This window comes from Mytilus trossulus, chromosome 5 (genome assembly GCF_036588685.1).
Source record: "Mytilus trossulus isolate FHL-02 chromosome 5, PNRI_Mtr1.1.1.hap1, whole genome shotgun sequence".
NCBI classification, from domain to species: domain Eukaryota; kingdom Metazoa; phylum Mollusca; class Bivalvia; order Mytilida; family Mytilidae; genus Mytilus; species Mytilus trossulus.
This window is the reverse complement of record NC_086377.1, coordinates 9,528,010-9,538,509: the sequence shown is the minus strand read 5'-3', so window position 1 is coordinate 9,538,509 and position 10,500 is coordinate 9,528,010.

The window sequence follows — 10,500 nt, the reverse complement described above, 5'->3', positions numbered from 1 at the left end:
CTTATGTCATCTTTAAGAGAAATATTTGGTATCTGAATTTGTTTTTTCGAATTAATTATTTTCAATTTAATTGATTTATATGCCACAGACCACAACAAATCAAACCTGATCGTCATCAAACAAAATTATTTTTGATGGTATGTTGTTCAACGTTTTATTTGCCTTTCTTACATTGTTTTACATATAACCCTTCTATTGGGTTTGTGTTTACATTTTGACATATATCATATGTGTTCGTGCAATTCAAGGTCACTTGTGATAATATGTATTGTCATAGAATTAGGCCATTTCAATAACTTATCAAAAATACCAGGATTATAATTGTATACGTCAGACGCGCGTTACGTCTACATAAGACTCATCAGTGATGCTCAGATCAAGATAGTTAAAACGCCAAACAATAAAATATTCCATAGTGCGTCTTTCTTTGTTGTGATTATACACTATTGTCCTAATTAAGGGTGATGAATTTTACCTCTAGCAAAGTTTAAACCCGCTGCATTTGTTTGCACCTGTCCAAAGTCAGTATAATATTGTTTAGTGGTTTCCATTTGTTGATGTGGTTCTTCAGTTTAACTTTCTTGGCATCAGTTACAACCATTTCCAAAGAATTTTTAAATTAATTTAAAAAACTGATTTACAACTTCATCTGGGGTAATAAAAGAGAAAAAGGTAAACGGATAACGCTATGTAAAGATCACTTGGAAGGAGGCCTTGATCAATATTGATTATTTTCTATCAGCTATACAATTATCCTGGGTCAAATGTTTAACATCAACACACTTTGCGAACTGGAAAGTCATTCCGCCTTTCTTCTTTAATAAATTTGGAGAAAACTTTTAACATGAATCCTGGTAGCATAAAAGCGATCCCAAAACTCAGGAAAACACTCCCTCTTATCTATTTAGAAATAGTCAAAAGTTCGTTTAAGATAAAAAAAAAAAAAAAAGATATCTGTGAAATAAAACCCAACAGTACAAATTTTATTAATATAAGACAATATATTTGGGACAATAAACTTATAAGAGCTGCAATACCAAAAAAAATATCAAATGCTAATGAAAGTCATGCTATACTCGAGTTAAAACAGATAAAAAGCTAAACTCAGAAACACAAAATAATACAAATTGATCAGCATTTAAAACCTTCCGTCAAAATTAATTTATAAAAGCATTAGCTCATGTAATATACCGGAAAATACACCAATTGGCTTTCTTAAATGGAAAACACAATTTAAATTAGATTCATGAAGCCATTTGTACAAAATGCTTAACTTTATATTTAATAGTTTGCAAGAAAACACACTAAAAATATTCAGGTGGAAGTTACTTCATTATATACTTCCTTGTAAACAATTATTGTACATCTGGCAACTGAAAAATGACGACCAGCGCCATGTTTGCAACCAATTAGAAAACTATGAACACTTTTTCACTTCATGCAAATACTTAAAAATTTTGGGAAAAATCAAAATACTCCTTTATAAAATAAAAATGGGAACACAGATAATCCCCTTCCAAAATCTAATACCAGGCTACAAAATATATGATAAAAACGATAATGACATCAATCTATTTCTCACTGTAATATTATTCTCTATTCATAAAGCGACATATGCATCAGAGTATAAACAAAAAAAAGATGTCTATAGAATATTTAAATTAGAATTGAAACCCCGCCACATTATTTATGTATGTGTCTGTCCAAAGTCAGGAGCCTGTAATTCAGTGGTTGTCGTTTGTTCCAAATTTGTTTTTCGTTCATTTTTTTACATAAATAAGGCCGTCAGTTATCTCGTTTGAATTGTTTTACCTTGTCTTATCGGGGCCTTTTATAGCTGACTATATGTGGTATGGGCTTTGCTCATTGTTGAAGGCCGTACAGTGACCTATAATTGTTAATGTCTGTGTCATTTTCGTCTTTTGTGGATAGTTGTCTCATTGGCAATCATACCACATCTTCTTTTTTATATTATGAAAATATGAAACTTCTTGATAAAACAACAAGTAGATTTTTTAATGATGTTTATGAAAAAAATATAATAACCATAATTGCGGATGATCATTCTTTTGTATTACTCTATATATCATGTAGAAAAACTCAAATGTAAACAAATGTTTTATTGTAAGATGTTCAAATGTGACAAATGGTCAATGTTTATCTGTAGGACATGATTTTTGACCCCGTACTGTCTACTGTCTAATTACTGGAAAATATTTCAGGATAGGAAAGATTCCTATTTGATCAGTTTATCATAAGTCAATAGAAATATAAAAAAAAACTCACCTTTAGAAATACTCAGTTTAGATCCTTTGCTCTTGAAATCATTACACATGTTATCCTTCAATCATTCGATCATCTCAATTTACACGGGAATATTTTGATTAAGTTTAAGGGTCAATGATTAAATTATAACCAATATCGGACAATGAATAGTACAACTTCCGTATTTACGTTACATTATAATGACCTCCACAAAACTAAGAACTTTGAAAAATTGTTAAAATCAATGTATTGTATTTATAACTAATCATATTTCATATATATATAAATATAGATTTACTGTATAATCTCCCTGATAAAACAGTTACTAATTCACAGGGATACCCGACTGAATGCTGTGAGTCGAGTAATTAGTTAAACAGCAGATAAATGTGCAATAAAAGATTTATCGTTTAAAAAAAAACCACAGTTATTTGGAACACATTTCGCATTGGTACTACTGAGATTCTGTTTGTATTTTTTGTAATCATTCGGTCAATTTACATTTCCCAAAACATTGGATTGTCTATTCATTAAAATGCAGCCTTATTTTATAAACACTTATGTTTTTTTATTTAATTTCAATTCCTAATAATCAGGTTGAACTATACATGATATATGAACGGATATATTAAAACATTGTCATTGAATTGGTATGAATGCCAGTCATCAGCAAAGTATAGAAATACAATCAAATTGACAGAATTGGCGTGATTGCTTTGGTGTTACTTAATGTCTAAAATTCAATAAATAGTGCGTAATTTAATTTTAAAAAAGGCATTGGAGTCATGACTAAGTGGATAGAATTCGGATGTTTTTTGTTGTTGTATTTTTAAATGTATTTAATTTGCTATCCAAGGTAAATTGCCAAAAGAACATTACATTGTGTTTATCAGAGCAAACCAATTGGTTGATAGTTGTCATTGGCAATTATATCACATCGTCCTTTTTTGATATCCTAAAAAGCAAGCCAAATGCATAAACACATCATCTCCCAGAAAGCAGTCTTGCTATCTCAGTCAGCCTGTTATTTCACATTATTCAATACAAGAACCGCATTTACAAAATTATCCATGTCTACTTTTTGTTTACACTGATCAATTTTGTTTTCCATTGGGTATACCACACTTCTTATTTGCTGAAAAATAAGAAAAATGCACGTTTGATTTCTGAAGAATTACATTAAGCAATTAATGTTATTGATTATTATGTTATCCGATATTTATAAATAAACCTGTGTAAAGTACATGTATATTAATTTTTTGTATCTTAATTTTATATACACGATTACTTAAGTTATTGTAGATACATGTGTATGTAATATAAAAGATAGTAATTTTTATGATAGGAAAGTATATCATATTCTTTCTTAAAACGCATTCGTTGAAAACATCAATATTGAAAAACATCAATAGTTGATGCCTTGTTTAGAATATATAACGATAACCCATATTTGAAGATTAAACACACCACGGGGTGTCAGTGTTGATCAAACGAAAGACCGACATTAATTTGTGTAATGGGACACGATAAACCCTTAAAAGAAGGACGACAGATACCAAAAGAACCGTCAAACTCATAAATCGAAAATAAACTAACAACGCCATGACTAAAAATGAAAAAGACAAACAGACACACAATAGTATACATGACACAACATAGAAAACTAAAGAATAAACACACCAACCTTTAAATATGCAGCTTGTGGTTATTACTGACTTTAACCAGAATGTTATGTTTTAAAGGTTTCTGTATTGAATAATGTGTGATGGCTTATATAATCTATTGTATAGATATCTACTAACGCAACTATCAAGTGCATAATGTATACTTCAAAATTGTGTCTGTAATTAAAAACAGAAAGTATATGTTACATACAAAGGTCTTAAAAAAGAGGGACGAAAGATACAAGAGGGACAGTCACACTCATAGATTGAAGACCATTGAAAACAAATTTACAACGCCGTGGCCAAAAACAAAACGACAAACAGACAAAAACTAGTACAGAATACACAACTTAACTAAAACTAAAGACTGAGCAACACGAACCCTACCAAATAATGGACGTGATCTCAGGTGATACGAACGGGTAAGCAGATTCTGCTCCACATGTGCCTCCCGTCGTGCTGCTTATTGAATTACAAATACTTACCGTTAATATATTTTCTCCCATCTGAAAGGTTTAATATACCACATTTCTTTTTAAAAACACTTATATTATGAACTCTTTGCATCGTTAGAATTGTAAAGTAATTTACTAATATGTTATTATAAATACAATAAAATAAGTTTCATTCTTCATAATAGCTGAGGTAAAGAGTCTGACTACATATTCTTTTACATAAAGGCAACAGATGTATACCGGTGTTCGAAAGTCATCAATCGATTTGTGAGAAAACAAATTCGGGTAACAAACAAAAACAGATGGAAACACATCAATTATCATAGGAAAGTAACGAAACAACAGAAACACCAAAGTGCAACAAAAAAACCAAACGACACACACAAACATATTTAGATACGAACAACAAGATAACTATCTACCATTTTCCTGACCTGATACAGCACATTTTAAGAAAAAAAATGTGGGTTAAACCTGATGGTGTGGCTAGCAAAACCTACATTTTGGAATATAGTAAATATGTTGATAGTTTTAACTAAGCATATAAGCATATAACCACAACTGTGTATTTCAATTTAAAAAAAAATGAATTTTCTCGACTGGAAAAAGATATTTGCTCTGTATTTATAGAAATATATATAATCAGGGATATTTTTTTTTTTTCACGTATTAGGTGATTAATTCATAATGTATTTATGTATAATTTGTTTGCGTGATCTGTCTATAATTAAACTTCTTTAATTCTAAATACAAAAAATGAACATTGGAGACAATATTACAAGCATTTATCAAACCAGTTTGCAAGTTTGCCAGTTCATTCTTGCATTACCTTTAAAGGTTTCCCCAGATTAAAATGTCGCAGAGTCCCGTTCGGTCATATAGTCCAGCCACATCTTCAACCACAGTCGCTCTCTACACATTGTTGCCAAACGATGTGAATCTAACTTTGAAAAGTACTGGTTAAAAAGTGGTAATATTTTGTGTTAACTTTAAGATCAGTTCCTTTGGTTATTTAGATTGTTGTAAAATTGAAAGAAATTCAAAAGCATTGTTTAAAATATTGTAGTTCTAGGATTGACAGTTATATTTTAATAAGAATAAGTTTCCTTCTGACGCCTCCATTTTGTAACTTAAATGCTCACCACGTCCAATATTTCAGCAACACCTACCGGGTAATCTTGTTAGAATAATAATGTTAGAATAATGTTTTAATGATGCAAGTATTTTTCTCCTATAATTTCATTGGCTACTATAGAACATACGCGTTTGGTCAGATTTCAAAGGATATTTCTGTGTGCTGGATGGCATATTCTGATATTCCAAGATTGCTAAATGCTTGTAATTCAACATTTTGTTTTTAGAATATTCGATCCTTTTTTTGAATTTTTCAGAATAGAAAACTGTTTCTGAAATTTGTTCATGGCTGAACCGTTGATAACGGTCCAAAATGTGTTAATGACTCGGAACAGTCATACTCCGTATTATACACAAGAAACACAAATTTAAAAATCATACAATGCTAACAAAAACTACATAAATAAAACCCAAATATAAACATTAGATATAACGTCTCGGTACAAAAATTGCACAGAGTACCCAAATTGCACCTATTAGTAAAAGAGGCAGAGGTAATCTTGCATATCTTCTCAGAGGTTGCATTTCTGCAATGCATGCACATGGAGTAAATATCTCCCAATTTTTACGATATTTCAACGCTTATGTTTTCTGTCATGATTGCATCGATATAGATTTGTTGCTTACAATGAAGCTATTATAAACAGGGCTTTGTTGGAAAGTAGAAATTACCCTTCCGAATGTATTACAGACGCCATCAATATTTGGTTGATCGGTACGGAATGTTTGCGTCACAGATCATAACGGACATATTTCAAACTTCGTACATCACTTCAAATTACTGATCATCGACCTCATATATCCTCTGAGCACCTGAAATCAACCCGAATTATGGTTGCGACCGTCTTGCTCAGTATACAGTTTTTTTATGTAGTGGGTGCGGTTGCATGTGTGTTTGTTTGGTTGTTCAATGAATAGACTATTTCACAGTTACCCATAATTCAGCGCGCGGTGGCGAAGTTCCGGTAAAATTAGATAAGTCGGCAAAGATGTAAAACTGGACAATTTATATAAATACAGATATAATATAATTTTATTTTTCTTTTATTCACTATATATATGTAGTTTTTTACTTGATTCTGACAATGTTGATATTCCCAATTTATATTTATATGCCTCTATTATTGTTGATTTTACCAATTATATAAATCAATTGTATCTGATTTTATGCCCTGTATGGGCCCTGTAATTGGGGAAATAAAAATATTCCATTCTGTTCTTTTCTATTCTATAATATAGGTTAATATAGAATGTCTTCTTTCCAAACAATAAAAGTGTAGCGACATTACTACAACAACTTCCTGTAACACCTCAAATATATAAAGATGTCAAGTCTTTAAATGCATTGGACTTAAAACCTGCAAATAGTTCTAGACTTCTGAACCATATGGTGTTCAGTTTGCACTTGCGCAGTTGGGTTAGAATTATTCAGGGAACAATAGCATACTTGTACCTTCTAACCTTTAATCATTATTTATTTTATCAAATGAAAGTATGAGAATGATTTGCTACTCTATAAATATGAAGTGATGTCCAGGAATTTAAGTAATGGACATCACCTAGTATATGTCATATTAGAATAATTAAATATGATGTATGGAGTTGCAAATCATTCATCTTTATGTACTGTGTTAATTTTTATTGTGAAAATAAAGTATGAGAAAAATAATATAAACACTGATAAACCGAATAAACATGATCAGTACTACAAAAATTTAAGGCCTGATACATTACCTATTTCTCCAAGCAAAATTGAAGGATGGTTCATGCTTTCATTGGATACTCATTAATTTGATTTTCATATAAAATCCGGAGATTAAGAATTATAGCAGATGAGACAATTATCTACCTCTACTCTAGAAACAGGAATTGACAGTTTGATTTAAGGTCATCAAAAAACCTTAAAAAACCTATGCAATATAGTCGTCCATCTCGACAAATTATCAAAATGTAAATGTTTAGGTATTTATTCGAAAGTAACATGCATCTGCCAAACAAATCCATTCAGTTCGGCCCCAGATTACTTTTAAAATATTTATATCATTGCAAAAACTCCAAATTATCTGCCTTTGGTGCAAAAATGCCATTTGTTCCGCATTTAGTTTTTAATATTTCGGTGACCTATATTTTCTCTTATTGTTTTCAAATAAGCTATACATGAACTAAATGATTGTAAAAATTAAGCGATTTCTGTAATTAGGTTATTTTCATGTTTTTATACTACCTCAATTTTACTAGTTTAACAGAAAAAAAGGACATTAACAAAAATGTATGCTTCTTCCGGAGCCAGATTGTGAGCTTAAATGAATAGTGACCCATTTTTTTATTTCATTTTTTCTATTAAGTATAGGATAAAGTTCATTTATAAAAACAATATAGCGAAATCCTATATTAGAAATAAAAATTGATTTATACCCAGGAGCCCCCTTAAGTGTTAAAAAGAGTCCAAAATCTTCCGTTAGATGAACCTGAAATTTGAGTCAAAAATCGACTCTTACAAGATAACAAAAGACACACGTACCACCTACCTATTAGTGTATTGATGAATGATTGGTTGGTTAATGTAACATATACCACTTCTGATAATTTGAATTCTGTTTCATTTGCATTAGAATTTTAAGTATGTGCTCAGAATGTGGAATATGATTATTATTATCATTATTGCTAGCATCATAATTATATATTCAATTTAGTTAGATCCTTTTGATCCCATGCATATATTTCTTGCATGAACATTGAAGGTCGATCAAAATGTAATCAAAGGCAACATAATTATAACAGACTCATCTGATTCAAGTATAACATACATGACATATACTTGTAGACATGCAAATCATATACGAATTTTGGAATTATAAGTGAGACTTTTGATGATATGATTATAACAATGTATAATATGAATGTCATATTCTACTATTATTTTCTTATAATAACCAATGTGTTATTTACATCCAGACTTAGCTAATCGATCAGATCGGTAATCGATCAGTAATCGATCTTATTTGATCAGTAATTGAATGATGACTTGAAGTCATCGATCAGTAATCGATCAAACTCTCATAGATTGCATGTTTATCAAGGAAAATAATGACCTTACACAGGTCATTATTTTATGCCTTAAAGCATATACCATTGAAACATGGTATCGTCCGGGTTGATTCTGAAACAGAATGACCTGGCGTTCTAAAAGAAAATATAACTCCATATAGGTATATAATGATTAATTTAAGACTGATAACTGATGGATTAGTGATTGATTAATGACAGATTGTATTATTATTGAGAAAACAATGCTATTCCAGAAATAAGCCTTATGAAAGACATAAGTTGTGAAATAAAAGTTCCATGGAAATATTTTCACCATTGCCAAAATGTTCTGGGATTCTAGAATATAAAAACATGTCTGGTAATTTTAGTGTAAAGGTTAGAAAGACATCAGTTTTTATTTTTCTAGTTTTGAATTTATGATACTATCTAAATATGCAAAATAAAATCCAGGATTTACTCACTAATACATGTTTATACAAAACGCAGTCGTAACAAAGAGAAGCGTATATAAAAGCTTAGTCCTAACATATTCCTGATTAAAAACTATATTTTTGTAGGTTTACCTGTGTATATTAGTACAATAAGTTAACTATGAGGTCTTGAAAGGCTGTTGTATTTTTTTTAGACCTTTCATTGACGTAAGGCGTCAAAGCAAAACTTTAAATAGCCATCCAAGATGTCATAATTATTGATATTTTTTTTTATGTGTGCATGTAATACATTTGGTTGTAGAGGGGTCTAAATACAGCACTAACTATATTTTCCATAAGACCAAAAGAGTGAAAAATAGATTTTAAAAACAACATTTGACTTGAATATAGTAGTATATATAAATATACTTGATACTAAACCCCTAACGGGAAGGATTGTGCCTGGTGTTCATATGATGAAATCATAATCTTTCAGTTTAATTGAAGTCTGGAGCTGGCATTTCAGTTAACTGCTAGTAGTCTGTTGTTATTTATGTATTATTGTCATTTTGTTTATTTTCTTTGGTTACATCTTCTGACATCAGACTCGGACTTCTCTTGAACTGAATTTTAATGTACGTATTGTTATGCGTTTACTTTTCTACATTGGTTAGAGGTATAGAGGAGGATTGAGATCTCACACACATGTTTAACCCCGCCGCATTTTTGCGCCTGTCCCAAGTCAGGAGCCTCTGGCCTTTGTTAGTCTTGTATTATTTTAATTATAGTTTCTTGTGTACAATTTGGAAATTATTATGGCATTCATTATCACTCAACTAGTATATATTTGTTTAGGGGCCAGCTGAAAACGCCTCCGGTGCGGGAATTTCTCGCTACATTGAAAACCTGTTGGTGACCTTCTGCTGTTGTTTTTTTATTTGGTAGGGTTGTTGTCTCTTTGACACATTCCCCATTTCCATTCTCAATTTTACTTCTATGGTTTGATATATATTTGATGCCTTTTAAGTTAATGACCTTAGTTAACACATCAACATACATTTTGACATATAATATCAGCTTCAGACACTTGTGATGTGATTAAGAAGATGAAAATTTCAACCAAGTTAATATATATTAAAATCTGTATTTTTCATATATAAGGATTAATCAACACAAATAAATCGTGCAATTTGATATATCCTTAACCTTATGATGAAATTTAGGATCAATAGATTGTTATCTGAGTCAGTGGAAAACTGTCTATTGACTTTTGAATTTACATTCAGAAGATCCCCCCTTTTTTCTAAAATTTCAAAATAGTCTTAATACAAGGCAATTTTCACATGAAAGCATATATTACTTAATATAAGTAAAATGAATATGAATAAGAAATTAAAGATATTTTTAAAAAGAATTGCGTATGTGACTGTAATTCAGTGATTGTCGTTTGTTATGTGTTTATACATATTTGTTTTTAAATAAATAAGGCCGTTATATCCACCTATGAATTGTAGTTGCACAGTG